At 43.2% G+C, this 19,935-nt stretch overlaps 1 protein-coding gene across 1 annotated transcript in view; it reads right to left on the bottom strand.

Moving 5' to 3' along the window:
- The window catches only part of htra1b (HtrA serine peptidase 1b), a 45,167-nt gene that overhangs the window by 8,523 nt on the left and 16,709 nt on the right, over positions 1–19,935 (bottom strand). The gene's annotated exons all lie outside the window — the stretch shown is intronic.

Genomic DNA, 19,935 nt, shown 5'->3' with positions numbered 1-19,935 from the left:
TCCGTCCACCTCTGCCCTCTAGGGACTTTTCAGCTCCTTACGCTGTTACCAGCGGCGTTACAAACTTACGTATCATACCGCCGTACAAGGTGCCACTTTGCATCAGTGTCTGAGGCTGAAATCGCTGACAAAACAGCGATATCTGACAACATGGGAATGAGAACGGGCTGGTCTCTTTGTTGAGGTGATATCAGCAGAGTCACAGGCTGAAATTACGAGGTCTTATGTTGTAATTATGTGATCCTGACAGCGGTTTGATATTTCAATGTTGAAAAACAAAAAAGTTATTGAATTTTAAAATGGGTCGCATTGCATTTTTACGACGGTCCAGATGTTCAGTTTGTTGTGCTCTCAACTGCATCGTCATTTTGATTATTTTCAGTTGAGTAAAACTATGAAATATCTGCTTGCTTCCAAGAGATCCCCACACTGGGAGAAATCAAGGGTTTGATCCGGGGCTAGTGAAGATAATAGACGGCTAGCCCCTTCTCATTACGAAGTCGTCATGTATCGCCGCTTTGCTGTTGCCTTTTACGTCTCTATATGATGCATTAGATATCCTTAGTCATCTGCTGTTTACATTCTGGGACGCCAACAACAAAAGTACGTGGCAACTTGATTGTCCCGTCAACAGTTTTACAGATTCTTTATCATGATGGGGAAGACGATTTTGATCCACAGGGGATTTGGAGTCTGGAGTGGAGTTTGGCCACTGGAACAAACTCGCCGTTCAGTATCCAGCTCCTCAGAAACATCTACAGTACGATCTTCAGACGCTCTGGCTGCAGCCCTCAGCCATGCTGTTCGCTGATTGGCCCGAGCCGCCTGCTGCACGCCGTCCTACTAACCTACTTCAGCTCCAGATGTGACACCGAGCAGAAAAACTGAGACATGAAGCAGCTGTGATGTGCAGACCCAACTTTCATCAACGCTACACTCCACCAAGCATGACAAGCCCCTGTTTGTGTGTGTGTGTCTTTGCATCTTGTTTCCCTGCTGATGACAGACACATGTGTTGCCCATTTCCTCTGTTAAGTAACAAGACTCTGACCCACTTTCTGTGGAGTGAGGGAGAGAGCGGAGGTGGAAACATACTGTACGTACCGAGGGAGAAGGAGAGGAAGGAGGAACAAGGTGAGAAGGTTGTGACAGATATTTTACGTCTCAGAGCGACTGTTGAGTGATGAAGACGTTTCCAGGTGAAACACAAATTGAATTTCTTCTGCGTGTCTCGCAGTTTGACTGACGTGCATTAAAAGCATAAAAGCCACAGGTATGCTCAACACATCTGTACATGACAAACACTCTGAGTATGTGCATTGGTGTCAAAGTGTGTGTGAGAGACAGATTGTGTGTCCCGAGGTCTGGATGAGTCACTGCATAATGAAAAAGCAAAATAAAATGTGGAGCCTGAAACAGAAGCCAAAGTGAGAACTGACAGCAGCCGCACTGAACCTCTCATGTACCTAGATACACTTCATCCAGAGCACTAAAGTTCAATCTCAAACATGGTAACGCTTAAAGGACAGCTGACACCGTATCACCTCACAGAAGGAAGCGTGCATCTACTGCTAGCTAACGTTGCAGCTCAGCCGAGCACGCTGTTAATGTTTACATATCACACCATCACGAGCACGAACCTCTCGTCCATGAGTAGATGCACACTTTCTTTTGCACGGTGATACGTTTGGCAGGTGTAGTTCAACACAAAGAAAATAGTTCTCACCATGTTTCTTTTCCTAAACCTAACCTCCGTAACTTCACATTGAAGACATAAAGTCATCCATGGGATGCTAATTCGCAGGATATCTCATGGATATCATCCAAACTGTTGTTTTAGGATACACTGGATGATGATGGAGCCTCTGGGGGTGAATATTTCAGGCTGATCCAGTGTAACCACCAGATATGAGCACCTAGATTTCCTCTTCCATACTCTGCTTATTTCAAGTAATCTCTATGAACAGCTATCTGAGCATGAATGCAGATAAATTAAAAAAAAACCCATGCCAATACAAAGATAACTTGACATCAGACGTGATCCGATGGATTCTCTCTCCCAGGCTGTTCACTAATTTTCTGGATGTTTTCCTACAAAAAGCAACGCACCTAAATTCGTACATATCCCATGTATTTTGAAAGGCTGTGATCACGTGATCAATGCGCTGACGGCAGTGAACAAGGAAGCGGTCCCGAGCGCTTGAACGGAGGCAGGTTGGGGCAGTGGATGGGTCACAAAAGAACGGACTTTCGCCCAGGACATCATGTGTTCGGACCTGTGTGAACTTTGAGTCACTTTAAGAAACTACCTCACTGCCACCTCTTTGACACTGCCAGATTTTCCGTGAATGTTGGGCCGTTTTGCCGGCAAGCTGCAAGCGTTTAGACACACAGAGCCGGATTGGCGAGTTGATCCGAGGTGCCCAATTTTCCTCCTCGTAGGGTAGACATATTGGCGGAACCTTTTTGGTTTAAACAGAACGAGGCGGCCTTCCACAACGGGAGGAGCTGTTGAAGACTTGTGGGAGGAGCTGTTGATGACGCCGCACACGCAACCCACTGGCGGTGGATAAACAGAAAACAGCTGATAGCAGGAATTAGCGAGCAGCTAGTAGCAAGAGGGAAACACAAACCTGACAGACACTGTAAAGATGAGCAACTGGGGAGACAAGGAATTGCGCGCCCTCCTTGTCCTCGCAAACGAAGAGGCCATTAACCGTCAGATGACGGGGACGGTGGAGGACGGGCCGACTTACGAGAGAACCACCGAAGGACTGACCAGCCGCGGCTTCCCTCCCACGTCACTGTTTACGTCACACGCTGAGCTACACGTTTTGTTACTTGCTCACGCCCCCCATTGCCCTGAAAAAGGCACATTCTGTATAAACAAAAGTAGGTAGGCGGCATTTTGCTGCACTCCCTGATTTTGTTTTTATACTGCCAATGCTGAAAGAAGACTGACTGGGCTTTCCTGCAAATTTGCACATTTCCTATTTAAAAAAGGCTCATTTTCTTTTCCTAAACCTAACCACAGTAACTTTAAGTTAATTAAGTAACTGTACGTTATGGACATAACGTCATTAGTGGGGTACAAATTCGTAGGCTATCATATCAACTGTTCTATGACAATACGTTGCCTCTGTGCGTCGTGTCTTACTCTAACATCTCTGACAGAGTGGAGAGAGGTGAGAACAGGCTGCTTTTTTAATCAACAGCAGCCAGCAGTTTCTTGTCATGTTCTTCATCACTGTGTGCCAGAATAAAATTAAACAAACCACCAGCTTTGCTGTAAAGAACTTGTAAACAAAGTTTGAAACTGACTCGTTTATCAATTTTATAGTAAATCCCAAAGGCAAACTGCATTAGTAATCTTAATGAGGTCAAACTTTGTCCCTCCCAAATCACCACTCAGCCCATAAACAAGGAGGTTATGAATGGATCCATTCAGCGCTTCTAATCAGAGCTTTACTCCATTGCTTCAACATAAAGCTCCTCTGTTCGCCTGCACTCAACCCCAACCAGAGCTCGCATCATCTGAAGCCATCACCGGTCACACGGTGAGCTCCGCCCACTGCGTGTTTCTCACTCTGTGTTTTTCAGGATGACAGCACTTTGTCCGGGGTGAGATTACAAAGCAGGGGCGCCGTGTTCAGTCGTAATTTCTGATGCAGACACAGCATGGTGACACAAAGCAACCGAGCACAACAAGGAACAAAGCATCTTCCTCTCTCATCATCCTCTCCTTCTCATTACTGGTCTCTGTCAGTCCTTTCATCCAGCATGAACACAACCTCGAGTACAGTGAGCATGTCGCAGCGTCAGAAAACCCCCACACAACCATTTCCCAGTCATTTCTTCATGCAGGTAAATTATCTCTGTTGCCATCAGGGCACCGTCTTGTTTTACCTGCTAGGAAAATTAATCACGTTCAAAATCTGTCATCCCCTCTGCTCCGGAAGATTCTTTTTAACATTCCCACTGTTGGGAAGGTTTTTTTAATCAGCTCTTCTATTGTGTGAATGATTTATAGATTTTATTCCAGGTTTAAGCTCCTTTGTTTGTACATCATATGTTGCTGTAAGTAGATTTGCAGTTTTGGTTTTATTTGAGAGGGTTTTGAGATATGGATCGTCACCTCTGCTGCACAACAGATTGGCTGAATTTTGTTTTTAGCTCTCAAAGCACTGAAACCCCAACAATGACTTTGTCAGTCTGATCCAATCCACAGGGAGTTTTTCATTGGATTTGGGACTATTGCAGAAAATAAACTCTGTGGCAGCAAACGTCTATGATACTTAAATATTTTGTTCAGCAGGATAACCTTCACTAATAAACACCACTTTGAAGATTTCTGAAGATGATTTCTAAATGCAATTGCTAACATTAGACTATAAACAAACTACACCACAGTCATATGACCTCGATGTCGCTGACGCTCAGCTTCTTGTAATTTGATTTTGCACAATTACCACTTAGTCTCAATTAGCCGCTTGATAGCAACCGCCTTTTTTAGTCACGTAAAAGCTTCACAGTGGGGCAGTTACTGATGTATTTTACGTCGTAGAACAAGATGTGAAAATATCTTTAGCTTGTGTTAAAGCTGGATCAGAAAGACGTCTGTAAAAGACAAAATAAATAAATAAATACAATCAGAATTTTAAATCCCCCCTCCTCCTGCAGCTCCTCACACTGCTCTCTCTGATTATCAGACCACAAATGGGACAAGATCTAGCTGTTAGCCACCCCACGCTCCCTCCGTCTTACTCCCCGCCACTGTGGACTGCTTCCCTGGGAGGAGAGCGGCAGCAACTCTGGAGACAGACCTTTGATTGGTGGCTGTAGCACCTTGAATTAGAGCCAGGAGTCACAGCAGGCCGGTGTCCAGCAGCAGCAACAGGTCTAACTTGTGTAACAGCAGCAACAGAAAGTTTGCCGATCTGGTGGGGGAGTCGGGGCTGTCCAGTCTGCTGGAGGTGGGGTTTGAGCTGGAAGTGAGTAGCCGCTGACTGGGGGTCATCTCTGCAGCTGCTGCCAGTGCTCCTCCCGGTGAGGTGGTCTGTAGCGTCGGGGAGTGAGGCGCAGGACACACTGTGATGCGGGCCTCTAGCTAACGTAGACAGCTAAACTATTAGCAACGTTTTTTCTCCATCTCTGAAACACTTCGCTGATATTGACACATGTTTTAGTTTGTTTACTGTCAGACTCTTTATCGCTTTGTCAGTCAACCTACAAGTCAAAATATGACGCTCTGGGTACCCTCCTGTGTCAGTTTTGGACGTTCAGGGATGGCGTGTCAGTCTACACTTGTTACATTCATTCAGGGCTGTTTCAAGACACTCTGGTGGCCCTAGGCAAGAGGCACCTTGGAGCTGGACTTCCCCGTCGCCAGTAAGCCTTATCTTGCGGTGTATTTGACAGGAATACGGCATCTGTGACCCCTGTTCAACCCACAACTGGCAGGATTCGCCTTTCGTTTCTGCTGCTGGTTGAAATCTGTACTTGCATAGCGTGCTGAATGATTTGTTTTGCTTGCGCAAGAGGGTGAGTGTCCATGCGCTGTTGCTCATGGACACTCACCCTCTTGTGATTGGACTTTGAACTTATCCCACAGTAGTGGTACCGTGAGGTACTGTAGTACTACGGTACTCCAACAATACTAACGCGGGTGGCAACCAATCATGCGGGACATGGTCTCAATTTGCGTGACGCGTGAAAAGAGACAGAAATGCTGTGCAGTCCTGCACAGTGCGGGACGTCTGGTCACCCTACTTAGCCACTCGCAAGCAGCAGCTAGTAGGGGGCCCCATTAGGGGGGATTCCAACGTGTTGTCGTTGTTGCAGTGTCTATAGGAGTTCCATCATATTGTCATTGATATGGACCAATGTCAGCCGTTTCTGGGGGCCCCCTTCCAGCTCGGGGTCCTAGGCAATTGCCTAGTTTGCCTGTCCGGTTGCAACGGCCCTGCATGCATTGTGTCTTTTTAAAATACAGTTCAGCTTTCACAGGAAATGCTCAGCTCCTGCTTGTTATGTGCATCCAGTCTTTTTCAAAGTAAACATACAACATCTGTAAAACATGCAACAAAACTCTGTCGTTAGTTTTAGAAAAAAAACTCTGTCATGCTTTGGCTTTAAATTCACAAAGTAGACAAACAGCAGGCTCCTGGGTAAAAGTCCAGAGTTTGTTGGCCACATCCAGCTCCCCTTCAGCCTGCCGGCGGTGTTACAAAGGGTGTGTATCTTACCGCCGAGGAGGGTGCCTCTGTGCAGTGGTGTCTGATGCTGACGTCCACTGACAAAGCCTCTGTATTTGACGAGTTGGGGGGAGAATGGGCGGGGCTTTCACCATCTGAAGGGATGTGCACACGCATCTGCAACTGTACAACAGCCAATAGGAATGCACTCTCTCTGAAATGACCTGTGATTGGAGAAACTGTCCTCAAAACAAGAGGAGGAGCAGACGTCTAGTTTTCTCTCAGAGAATAATATGCTCAGACGTTATTATGGGATTTTTGCCCACTGATGCCAAAATAAAACTGCCTACTGCAGCTTTAACCGCAGACTTTAAATTCAAACCCACTGACTCTGAGATGAGATGACTGAAGTGACAAAATGCAAACTCATTTCCAGGTTTTGGGGTTCAGGAATGTGTCTGTAGACGAGGGACAGAGAGACAAACTGTGACAGATATGGAGGTCTGATTCTGGGTTTAAAGCTGCTGTGATCACTTTTTTTTTTATAAAATGAAAATAGTTGTAAAATATTTGAATTGAAAAATAACAGAGAGTTCACAATCACTACTCTCATCAGACTACAGTTGATACCAGATGTTTGTTTCTGTCTGATCTCTGCAGCTCGCTCACAGTTCCTGCAGCAGCAGTCAGTAAATATTAGCAGTGGCAGTATGGATCAGATGCTGCCGGCCTTCAGACATCCCGATCTCAGATCAGCTGAGAGCAGCGTCTATAAGCTGCTCAGAGACACGTGTCATGGAAAATGATCGATGTTGGATGGAGATGGAATTTCACCATTGGGCTTTACTGGGAGAGTCCAAACAACGGTGGAGAGCTCCTGTCTGCACATGCTCAGAGGACACCTGCCTCAGCCTGGGCCGACGGTGCTGACTGGAACACACACTTCTATAATGAGTAATGACTTATTATTGTGTTCAGTGGGGTTTACTCAAACTGATGGTCCCACCCTGACAGCAGACAGAGGGAGGTGTCAGTCAGGCTCAGACTGAGAGAAGGTCTAATCAGGTAACACAAGTGAAAACACCTGGAAGACTTTATTTGTGCTCATCCATCCTACTGTTTCCTCCAATCAGCTGACTGTGAGTGTCCACTCTTCTAGTTATCCAGTCAAATTTCACCACGACCTTTATCAGCCAATCACGATGCTACTGCAAAACTTTAAATCTGCTCTCCTCTGCTTTCTGTCAGCTGTCATTTGAGGCACAATAGTCGTGCACTCCTCCACCCCGTTCACCTCCAGCCATCGTATCCAGACTCCAGGACGAGCTCAACAAAGACTCATTCCTCTACTCATCCAGATCATCAGCATCTTCTTCTCATCTTCTTCTCATCTTCTTCTCATCTTCACCACCACATATTTGAGTCATTTTGTACAACTTCAGTCCTACAGACAGTCTGGATGTTGATCACAATCATATCTCCGAGGCAACGACGGAGAACTTGCAGCAACAAGAGAAGAACTGGGAGCAGACAGTCAGGGGTGAGCACCACGGCCAACCATGTGAACAAAACCTGGATGTCTCTCCTGATAGTCACAAAGCAGAAGCTTATCTGCCCTGAACATGCAGCTACACGTCTGACTGCTTCGTCTGCAAACACTTCACCGGGAGCTGTTTAACACTGACCTAATCTGTGCTGCAAGAACTATTCCTGAACAGGACAGACGCCACCATCAGACCCTTCTGTGATTTCCTTTCTTTTCTTCTGCGATTTGATCTTTTTTTTTTTTTAAACTCTTTATTTATAGATCATTTTCCTCTTTTAGTACAGGAAGGTAAAACAAAAGACAAATACAAAACATTGAACAATTACCCATATTCAAGGTCCGGGGGTGATCAGTAAATCCAAAAGACAGTGTATCATACCCAGTACATGCGTACAGTCTCACTCATTAGCCAGATAGGCTTGCCATTTCTGCCATCGTTTTTCCCCTAGATCTTTTTGGAGTCTGACTGAGTAAGTCATTTGCTCTAGTACATGTAATTGTTTTACAATATTAACAAAAGAATCTGTAATGGGGGCATTTTTCTGGAGCCAGCATTTTGTGATGGCTTTTTTACTTGCAGCCAGCAAGACCCTAAGTAGGTACACATCAGCTTTACTCAACCCATCTGGCATATTCCCAAGATAGAGAGTTGTGAATGATACATTCATATTAAAACATAGAACCTTTGAAATAATTTTTGCCACTTCCCTCCAGAAAAACTGGATGGAGGGGCAAGACCAAAAAATATGGGCATGATCAGCAAAGACCTCTCCACGTTCTCTCCAGCAGGCCAGTTGTGTACCAGTCTGTTTAGACTTCTGCTTAGGAGTTATAAAAAAACGAATTAAGCTTTTCCAACAGAAGTCTCTCCAAGTCCAGGAGTTGGTGGAGGATGACTGTGTTTCCCAGGCGTTCAGCCACATGTCCTCTGTAATCACAATGTTCAACTCTTTTTCCCATCGTTGTTTCACATAGTCTGTAGAATCCTTCTTCAATGAGGTGATGCTGTGGTATAACTTGCTTAAAAGTCCTTTAATATTCCCAGAGTTGTATGCATCCATAAATATATGAATAATTGCTGGTGGCTCTGCTGGGTTACAACCTTTCAGCTTTTTACAAAAATAATCACGGAACTGTAAGTACCTGTAAAAGTCATGCCCACCTAGTCCATACATTTGACATAAATTGTTAAAGCTGTTAAGTTCCCATTTTTTAACAATTTTGCATACGGCAGTAACACCATAATAGGTCCATTGTTTATATCTATGATCTAGTAATGCTGGTGTAAATTTGGGGTCATACGCTGGCCATCTAAGTAGTTTTATCTGTTTTTGGAGTTCAAATTTTTTAGCCACCTCCCCCCATACCTTCAATGAGCAGTTCACCCATTGGGTCTCCGTATGTAATATTTTTTTCTCCATTCCCACACAACCAAGCAGTGATTGTATTGGAGCATCTGTTAATGATAACTCCATGGTTTTCCATTTAGCTACATAAGAAGAATTACACCAATATACTAGGGGTCTCAGTTGGGCTGCTAAATAGTAGTCCCTTAAAGATGGGAGGGCCTTACCGCCCCTCTCCTCTGGAAGCTGAAGGGTGGAAAATTTAACCCTTGGTCTCTGTTTATTCCAGATGAATCGTGAAATATGTTTATTCCACTCTCTAAATTGTTTCAGAGGGATTTCCACTGGCAATGATAAAAACAGATATAATAACCTAGGGAGGATATTCATTTTTATTGATCTAATTCTGCTACCAAAGTCAAGAGGCAGCAGGCTCCACCCATCAAGGTCATCATATATTTTTTTGTTAATACAGTTATAGTTAATATTGAATAATTGTGACATGTCTTGAGGCAAACTCACTCCCAGATATTTAATACAGGGTCCGTTCCAATTGAAACTATATATTACGTTGAGTTCTTCTGTAGGTGTGTAATTAAATGTCATAACTTGTGTTTTGTGTATATTTAGGGCATATCCTGAATATTCCCAATATGTTTTCAGCATTTTCATTAATAGAGGCAGGCCTGAATTAGGATTTTTTATTGTGATCAATACATCGTCTGCGTACAGACTTATTTTATATTCCTCTCCTCCCATGGAAATACCTTCTAATTCTGTCTGTTGACGTATTGCTTGGGCTAAAGGTTCAATGAATACATTAAATAAGTTGGGGCTGAGAGGGCAGCCCTGCCTGCAACCATGTTGTAAAGTTATAGAATCAGACAGACTGCCATTAACTTTAATTCTCGCAGTGGGGGAGGCATAAAGTGCCTGGATACAGTGTATAAAGTCCTTACTAAAGTTAAATCTCTTCATAACTAGATACAGAAATTCCCACCCGACTGAATCAAAAGCTTTTTCAGCGTCTAAACTGAGAATGATGGCACTAATTTGGTCTTTGTTAATCTGTTCAATGGTATGTAAGGCTCTTCTTATGTTGTCCTGTGTCTGTCTATTCTTTATGAATCCTGTTTGGTCCTCGTCTATTAACAAGGGCATTACAGGTTCCATTCTTTTTGCTAAAATGGTGGCATACAATTTATAGTCTGAATTTAAAACACTAATAGGTCTGTACCCTTTACAGTCCACTCTGTCCTTACCTTCCTTGGGGATCACAGATATGAAGGCCTCTCTCCAGGAGGGAGGGAGCCTCCTTTTAGAATATAATTAAAACTGGACTCCAAATAAGGGAGCAGGCGATCTTTCATTGACTTATACCATTCTGGAGGAAAGCCATCCGTGCCAGGTGATTTGTTAGTGTTCAAACTTGAGATAGCTTTACTTATTTCCTCCTTTGTTATTGGTGAGATGAGTTTATCATTAGCTTCTTTACCTAGTGTGGGAAGGTCTAAGGAGCTCAGAAATTCAGCAGCTGATTGATTATTAACCTGTTCTGATTGAGAGTATAGAGATTTATAATATCTTTTAAATGCTTTTTGTATGCCGTCCAAATTGTTAGTAATTTTATTTGTAGTAGGGTCTCTAATCTTGTGGATAGTGTTTTCTGCCTGTTGTTTTTTGAGCCTCCAAGCCAACAATTTTGCAGCCCTAGGGCCAGCCTCGTAATATCTTTGTTTCATGAATCTTATATTTTTCTCCACTTCCTCACCTAATATTTTATCTATTTCCTGTTTAGTATGTCTGATTTGTTGTATAATCGAGGGTTCTTTATTTGTTATGTGTATTTGTTCCAGGTCTCTCAGTTTTTCCTGTAAACCAATTAATTTTGGGGTTTTCATCTTTTTAAGTGCAGCTGTCCTGGCTATAATCTTCCCCCTGAGAACAGCTTTAGCTGCATCCCATAATATACTGGGGTTTACTTCTTATTGTCCTGCATGTATAATGCTAAGTCCTTCTCCATTGAATTTCTAAAGGTATGGTCATTTAGTAAACCGGTATTAAGTCGCCACAAAGTTTTTCGCTGTCTACCATCTAAATGTAAAGTTAGAAAAATCCCTGAGTGGTCTGAAAGATCCCTCTGACCTATTCTGCAATATTTCAGCCTATGTAGATCTTTGTTATACATGAAAAAATAGTCAATCCTTGAGTGGGCTGTGTGTCTTGCAGAATAAAAAGTATAACCTGGAGTTGAACCATTCAGAGCCCGCCATACATCAATAAGTCCCAAGTCTTTAAGTACTTTGTTTATGCGTTTTTCAATCAAATTCCTTCTTCTTATTCTATTGGTTGTATCTAAAGAAGGGTTCAGAAGTATATTAAAATCTCCTGCACAAATAAGAGTCCCATACGTTTGTGATGTAATTAGTTCAAATATCCTTCTGAAAAAGGTTATATTGCTCCCAGGGGGAGCATAGACATTAAATAATGTTACTTCTTTCTGGTCTATTTTTCCTTAAAACAAATCTACCTTCTCTATCATTAATTTGAGATATTAATTCGAATTTGACAGCATTTGAAATCAATATAGCTACTCCCTTCTTTTTCCTCTCTTATATGATGAAAAGAAGGTGTTTCTAAACCCCATCTTTTTAAGTTTTTCATGTTCAGCACCCGAAAGGTGCGTCTCCTGCCAAAATGCCACATTTATCTTTTCCCTTTTTATTTTAGCTATCATTTTGCTTCTTTTGACTGGGTTATTCAGCCCATTTACATTCAGAGACAGTATATTATAGTGTTGATAATGCGTCAGTCTTACATTTGAAACATTCTTGTATCACCCCGGACCAATGGTAATAAACAGTACAGTATAGAACAGAACTTTGTAGAACAGTGAACTGAAATTCCATCAAAAAAGCTGTCATGTCGCTTTAGACAGTGAGGGGGCTGGCCACAAGGTGGGGCCCTCAGTAGTGGAAAAAAAGAAAGTTTGGTGGCTGTATCTTTTGCCCGTGGGCATTAGCCTATGTTTTAACTAAACATCATTATATAATAAGATAATGGGGAAATTATGATTAAATGTCTCACTCATCCCTTGCTGTGGCTCCTGGTTCCATTCTGTGGTACTCCTTCAACTTCTCCCGAATCTGCTCCTGGAACCGGTGCTTTTCTCCACCGGGTCGGGCCTCCGTTGTCTTCCAGGGTAGAAGCCGAGCCAGCGTCTCCTCTGAGATGTCTTTGCTCTTGGTCCTGCCGCCGGGGATCTCGCCCACTGTGTATCCTCTCCTCCGCAGGTCTTCTGCTGCTGGTGCAGCGCTGTTGTACGTTACAGGGCCCGTTTCAAAAAAACACGCATTCTTGTTAGTGGGGTCTGGAAACGTACGCCATTATCCCGTAGTATTTTCTTGATGGGCATATACACTGCCTGGCCAAAAAAAAAGTCGCCACCTGGATTTAACTAAGCAAACAGGTACGAGCCTCCTATTGGATAATTACTGCATGGGCGATTATCTTTCAGCTGGCAACAAGTTATTTAACCCCAACTGGTGCAATGAGTTGCTTCTCATTTCCTAAACAACCATGTTGAAAGACACATCCCGTGGTCGTGGAAAAGATGTTAGTCTGTTTGAGAAGGGTCAAATCATTGGCATGCATCAAGCAGAGAAAACATCTAAGGAGATTGCAGAAACTACTAAAATTGGGTTAAGAACTGTCCAACGCATTATTAAAAACTGGAAGGATAGTGGGGACCCATCGTCTTCGAGGGAGAAATGTGGCCAGAAAAAAATCCTCAATGATCGTGATCGGCGATCACTTAAACGTTTGGTGAGATCAAATCGAAGAAAAACAACAGTAGAACTCAGGGCTATGTTTAATAGTGAAAGTAAGAGCATTTCCACACGCACAATGCGAAGGGAACTCAAGGGATTGGGACTGAACAGCTGTGTAGCCTTAAGAAAAACACTAATCAGTGAGGCTAACCGGAAAAAAAGGCTTCAATTTGCTAGGGAGCATAAAGATTGGACTCTGGAGCAATGGAAGAAGGTCATGTGGTCTGATGAGTCCAGATTTACCCTGTTCCAGAGTGATGGGCGCATCAGGGTAAGAAGAGAGGCAGATGAAGTGATGCACCCATCATGCCTAGTGCCTACTGTACAAGCCTGTGGGGGCAGTGTTATGATCTGGGGTTGCTGCAGTTGGTCAGGTCTAAGTTCAGCAACAGTATGTGCTCAAAGAATGAGGTCAGCTGACTACCTGAATATACTGAATGACCAGGTTATTCCATCAATGGATTTTTTCTTCTCTGATGGCACGGGCATATTCCAAGATGACAATGCCAGGATTCATCGGGCTCAAATTGTGAAAGACTGGTTCAGGGAGAATGAGACATCATTTTCACACATGGATTGGCCACCACAGAGTCCAGACCTTAACCCCATTGAGAATCTTTGGGATGTGCTGGAGAAGGCTTTGCGCAGCGGTCAGACTCTACCATCATCAATGCAAGATCTTGGTGAAAAATTAATGCAACACTGGATGGAAATAAATCTTGTGACATTGCAGAAGCTTATCGAAACAATGCCACAGCGAATGCGTGTCGTAATCAAAGCTAAAGGCGGTCCAACGAAATATTAGAGTGTATGACCATTTTTTTTGGTGGTGACTTTTTTTTTGGCCAGGCAGTGTATTCCTTCCTTTTGTTCTGCACCTCCGTTGCATAATCATGATCAAAATACACCCGTTTGTTTTGGACACGGAGCTCTTTTTTTCCAGGCGGCGTGAAGGAACTTTTCTTTGACAGAGAACTAGAGGAAACGAACCACCATAGAGCGTGGCGGGGCACTCGGTGGTGGTTTCGGTGCCATGGCGCGGTGCGCACGCTCAATCCCCAGTCCACGGCTGAGTTCATTCCCCAGCTCTGTCTTAATGAAGTTTTCAATAAAAGTCACCACTGACGTACCCTCGGCGTCCTCGGGGATGCCATAGATCCTGATATTATTGCTTCTGGAGCGCCCCTCCAGATCGGTCACTTTTTCCTGTAGCGCCCGCTGATTAGTGAGCAGCTGGGTGAGAGTATCTTTGACTCCGATGTCCCATCTTTCCATGTCGAGCATGTTTCCCTCCATCTGGCCTATGCGTTCCACTGCTCCTTCAATTTGGCCTGTCACATCTTCTATTCTCCGGTTTACTTCTGATACAAATTCGTCCATTTGTTTTTTAATATCTTCCCTGAAGCCCGTGCGGAAGTCTGAGAAGTCTTTTTTCAATTCGGCCTGGAGCGCTGCCATTCCCGTAGTCATAACTTCACTCACCACTGTACGTATTGAATCCAGAGTTTCGATCTCTCTGCGGCCTCCATCGTGTTTTGGAGTTTCGCTCACTTCAGCCTCCATCTCGGATTCTCTTTCAAAGTTACTGCGTAGTTCATACCCTCCTTTCTTGACTTTGTCCCCATTCATTGTCGAAGCGAGATGTAATTTGTTTGTTTGTGTGTAGTATTAATGAGTAATGAAAACTGAATTTAAGGCTGATGCCCGGAGCTCAGTGACTATGCTGCCATGCTGTGTAGCGCGCCACCGGAAGTCCCCTGCGATTTGATCTCATATTTCACCTTTCACCGACATTATTTGGACGAGAAAACCTTTAAAACGACTAGACTAACTATTGGTGTAAGTGGCTGAATGTGTGTGTGTGTTGGGATGGATGTGTGTGAGGGTGGAGGGCTGTAAGTCATTAGTGCAGCGGTACAGTCGCCTCTTGGTTTCTGGGCGCATGTAAACCACAACCACAAGTGCTGAGCAGTTTGTGGATTTCAGCACAATTTCATGCCCTGAAGCTCCAGTTACACCCGACCTCCCCGCCCAAACACGCTGAGGGAAACCATGATCGTCTCCGTCTGACCGAGAAACATCAACTCCCATCCTGCAGAGGATTTAGTTCGTGTCTGATCTCATTCTGTCCATCAAACATTGTATCTACAGTTCAATCTGACGAGACACACCTGTCTCACCTTAATTCAACTTTTCAGCATGTTTCAAAACAACAGCAGAAAATATGAGATCCTTCACTGAGTGTCTGTCAAATGTCGACGCAGTGGAGCCTGCATGGCATGATGGGAAATTCATGCTTATATGAAAACACTTTTTTCATACTTGTTATGGAGTTAATTTTGGCGATGTGAGGAAAATATGCGATCACACTGAACATCAGGATAACAGCATGATAAACAGAAATTAAAGTGCACTCAGTTTTCAGCTGCTTTCAGTAAACTGCTAAAATACAATATGACTCCTTGAATTTAAAACATTAAAGGAAATTATTTCCAACATTATTTTAACTGAACAAATTAAGCTGAACACAAAAGGCAGCAATAAATAAAGACTGACTGACTTTAAAGTTTTCTACTGACTCAAGTTATCCCTGACCAGTGCAATGCCAGACAAGAGGAGGTGCCGCCACTACAGAACAACCATATTTTTACTCAATTTTTTAATTTATTTTTTATCTTTGGATCATTTTTCTTTTATGTGCAATTTTTTATATCAAAAAAGGTGCAATTTAGCCACCTACATGGCCCATAGGAAGATTGCGCATTGTCTCTGAACGCAGCATCGCAGTTTTTCGTTATGTGTTTATTGCGTAAGTTGACATCACGATGACAATAATAAAACTGTTTAAAACCTGAACCAGAGTGTTTTTAACTGAATGTGATCGTGTCGAAAACTTTATCCTTTCTTTTTTTAATTGCAAGACAATATGAAACACTAACAGAACAACAAGAACAGTGAATACAGACCAGTAAATAAAGTGTTGTCAGGAGATAAGGGACAAGGTTTTCTTGTAATGTTTTCTTGTAATGATTAATTATAATAAAGTCAGGGGGAGTGTCCCCCCCCCCGCACACTCAGTGCCAGGGCATCATGGGAAAACTCCAGAACGGGTGACGAGAGTTGAGTAGTTGAGTTGTTGCATCTTATAGTTATTAATGTGAAGTTTGTGCAAAAATTTCATATTGTCATATTGATACAGCTGCAGTTTCCATGTTGTTTTGTCCACAGGTTATTTATTTGTGTCATTATTATCATTATCATTCCAGATTGGTTATGTGTCTTTATTTTAACTTATATATGTTTCTTTATATCAACCTTATCATATCTTTCAGTAAAATAACCTGGAAGCTCAAACCTGAAATTTAAACATTGTTGAGTTTACAGTGTTTCCAGTTCAGTTTTTCAGTTCTGCTGTTGCTGCCTTGTGATGTTTGTGGTTTAAATTTAAAGTTATACCTGCACAGATTGTAGATTCAAACATGTTTGTAACAGTAAAATGACATCACAGTTCTCTGCCATTGTTTTTTTGATTGTTCTGTCCTTTTGTTGTTTGTTATATTTTTATTTTTTGTTCACTTAATCAATTAATATTCTGACTGTATGTTCAGACCAACAGCAACAGAGCTTCCAAAGCGGCGGAAGTCGTTCATTTTCAATGAGAGCCCGGTGACTTGGGCGACTTGGGCGACCTGGTCGTCAACTGCACGTCTTGGGCGAGCAAAGAGACCGGAGCGGCTCTGGAGGGGAGTTTAACTTTATGGTAATGAGCTCTGACGCGGTCCGGCGGGAACCAATCGGAACGCTGACGTGCTTCGATGAAGCGGGTCCCAGAGAACAGGCCATGTATCTTTGGTTCCTACAGCACACTGTGATTACTTGTGCTAATGTTCAATGATTCACGTGATAAGCAACCAGAGCTGCCACAAATATTTTTGACAGTTGTGATTCTTGGGCGTGTCTGCGACAGACTTTGCCTCTTTGGAAGCTTCTGGTCTGAACATACAGTTATTATTACTGTTCGACTGGTCATCAGTTACTTGAATGTGCTGTCATGTCATCTGTCATTGCAGCTACTGACAACTGTCAAGCTGTCACCTGTCTGTGGCTCAGCTGACGTGACGTGTCAGATTGTGGGTCAGAACAGACAGTAAAGCATGCTGGCGTACATGCTGCAAAATCGGACCGGATGTGGTCGAACATCCTGGTACTTTTGGCATTTTTCTGCTCCAGTATGAGCCATCCAGACCTCTCAGGTCTTCAGGGACAGGTCTGCGTTGTGTCCCAACATGGAGAAGCAGCGTTTAGTTTTTATGCAGCTCTGCACCAACTCACACTGCTATAAATCAAGGCTGAAAACTTTTGCTGCTGCCTTTTATTAAATCAAATAGTTAAATAGTCTTACACTGCACTGTAGTCTTTATTCTGCACTGCAACTTTATTCATGTATTTTCATCTCTGCGCTGAGATCAATTTTTATAGATGATTTTTTAAATTGTAAATCATTTATTACTAATTTGACCTTTTATACCTTTTGTGTCCTCTTTGCTCTTTTACCTTAAATCTGTATCCTTTGTTGTGTTTGATATTCTATTGCTCTATAAAGCACTTTGAATTGCCCTGCTGTATAAAACGTGCTGTACAAATGAAGCTGCCTTGCCTGCCTATTGGGGGATACTAAATCTTTTTCTGGCGTACTCTATCGTATGGTAGTACTGGGTTTGGGAACACACAATTGCTTTCAGCTGATGGCAGTTCAAGATGGCAGGAAGATGTGTGTGTAGATGGCATTAGCAGGTCTGAACTGGAGGAGGCAAAAAAAAAATAGTTTAGCGTTACCTGAAACTCACCTTTACTTTAACTCAACATGATGTGTTATTTCTGGATATTTCTTGAGGTGTTTTTTATCGTAATGGACGATAATTTCTTTATTTTTGTGATTTATGAGGATAGAAACAATATCACTTTTCATTTTGAGGTGGAGCTTGAAATAAATCACAAAAACAAAGAAAGAGTTTGTCCGTGGATCTGTAAACAGATTTAATGTCCACATTTTACAATATTAAGAAATAAGGATTATCCAGTCTTTTATATTACGAAAGAGAATTCAGATCAGAGTTGTGTAATGCATCCTGTCTGCTTTCATAAGCACAGCTGGACTTCATTTCCTTCATTTCACTGCCTGCTTTCTCCTAATCTGCCTATTTATAGATGCACAACTTTAATCAGCAACACTCAGGCTCAGACTGGCTGCTTTCATGCTGCGGTTCTTTATTTTGTTATTAAACTGGAAGTGGAGGATCTCAGACTCCTCAGGCAGTTTGGAATGAAACACAGAGGGATGATATACTGAGCACTTTGTCCTAGTGAGTCAATCTGGCACCAGAATATGTGTTTTTGTCCAGGAAAGTGGACGACATTCTTCTTAAAGTGACCTTGTGCAGGATGTTGCAGCTCTGACTGCCCAGCGTCGGTACGAAAAATGACACACACACTGACCTTCTGATGCTAAAAATGTTTTTTTTTCCATTGCACGCATGTTGTGGAAAATCTCACTTCCTGTACCGGACCCGGCTGTCCAGTCATTGCTGGACCAAAACAAAGCAAAAGAAAACCCAAATGAATCCACATGGAAACGTTCCCTCTGTCTCCTCACCTCCTCCACAGATATCCACTTCCATGAGTCATGATATTATTGTGCTGCGATTCCACCAACTGAAATAAAAAACAGTCTTTCCTTTTTGGGAATGCTCATGAAAAGCATACTTTCCTAAAGAGAACAAATACCTGAATTTGTGGGGAGAAGTCAGGAGAAAACCACGTCTGTCTGAGAGTTGAGGAGAGAGCACGAGAGGACACCAAGAGAGGAAGTCTCTAGAAAGCTGTAACCTAAAACAGAGGCAGACAGAAGCCTCACACACACAGCTCCCAGTAGATTACTGGGATAACCTTAAGGCATCGCCAGTCACTTCTCTACATTCAGGAACATTCCCATATCTTGCCTTTTCACACACGCTATAAAAATGCTGAAACAGATGGTGCAGGGACGGTCCAGCACTGATGTATGCAAACCGCCATAAAACAGACGAAGAAGAAGATGGGATGAGGCAGGTTGTACGCGTTGGAGGACGTCTTCAATCACCTATAAAAGCCTCGGTGTGAATGCTAAACTGTAAACAAGTCATGAAATACATCATCAGTGGAGTCTTGTGATTTGTTCGTTTGCTTCACATGAAAGCATCTTTTGTCAAACCTAAACGTTTATGCGCTCGTCCCTGCAGTGTTCAGGCTGAAGGCTGTGGTCATGTGACCAACATGCTGACGGGACTAAAGAAGGAAGTAGTTTAAAGAGCAATTGGACCCATCCACCACCACTCCCATCCACCCTACCCGGACTTTCTGCACCTTAAAGGGATAGTGCACCCAAAAATGAAAATTCAGCCATTATCTACTCACCCATATGCCGAGGGAGGCTCAGGTGAAGTTTTAGAGTCCTCACATCACTTGTGGAGATCGGTGGGGGCAGCGGCTAGCACACCTAATGACAGACGGCGCCCCAGACTAACGTCCAAGAACACATAATTGAAACCACAAAATATCTCCATACTGCTGCTGCTCTTCAGAGACCGTGCATCACCGATCACCCTGAGCGCGCACACGTGAGCGCGGAGCACAGAGAAGCAGTCAGAACTACAGGCTACAATGAGGCTAAACAGAGTTCAAATGAGGTTTTTCCAAACAACTTTTTATGTCGGGGCTTCAGGACACTTGGATCACTACGGACGAGCAGTATGGAGATACTTTGTGGTTTCAATTTTGTGTTCTTGGACCTTAGTCTGGGGCGCCGTCTGTCATTAGGTGTGCTAGCTGCTCCCCCCGCCGATCTTCGCAAGTGATGTGAGGACTCTAAAACTTCACCTGAGCCTCCCTCGGCATATGGGTGAGTAGATAATGGCTGAATTTTCATTTTTGGGTGCACTATCCCTTTAACTTTCGTCCTCATCTCGCCACGTTTCCCGTTT

Source organism: Epinephelus lanceolatus, chromosome 21 (assembly GCF_041903045.1).
Source record: "Epinephelus lanceolatus isolate andai-2023 chromosome 21, ASM4190304v1, whole genome shotgun sequence".
NCBI lineage: Eukaryota > Metazoa > Chordata > Actinopteri > Perciformes > Serranidae > Epinephelus > Epinephelus lanceolatus.
This window is presented reverse-complemented; position numbering and strand designations above follow the sequence as displayed.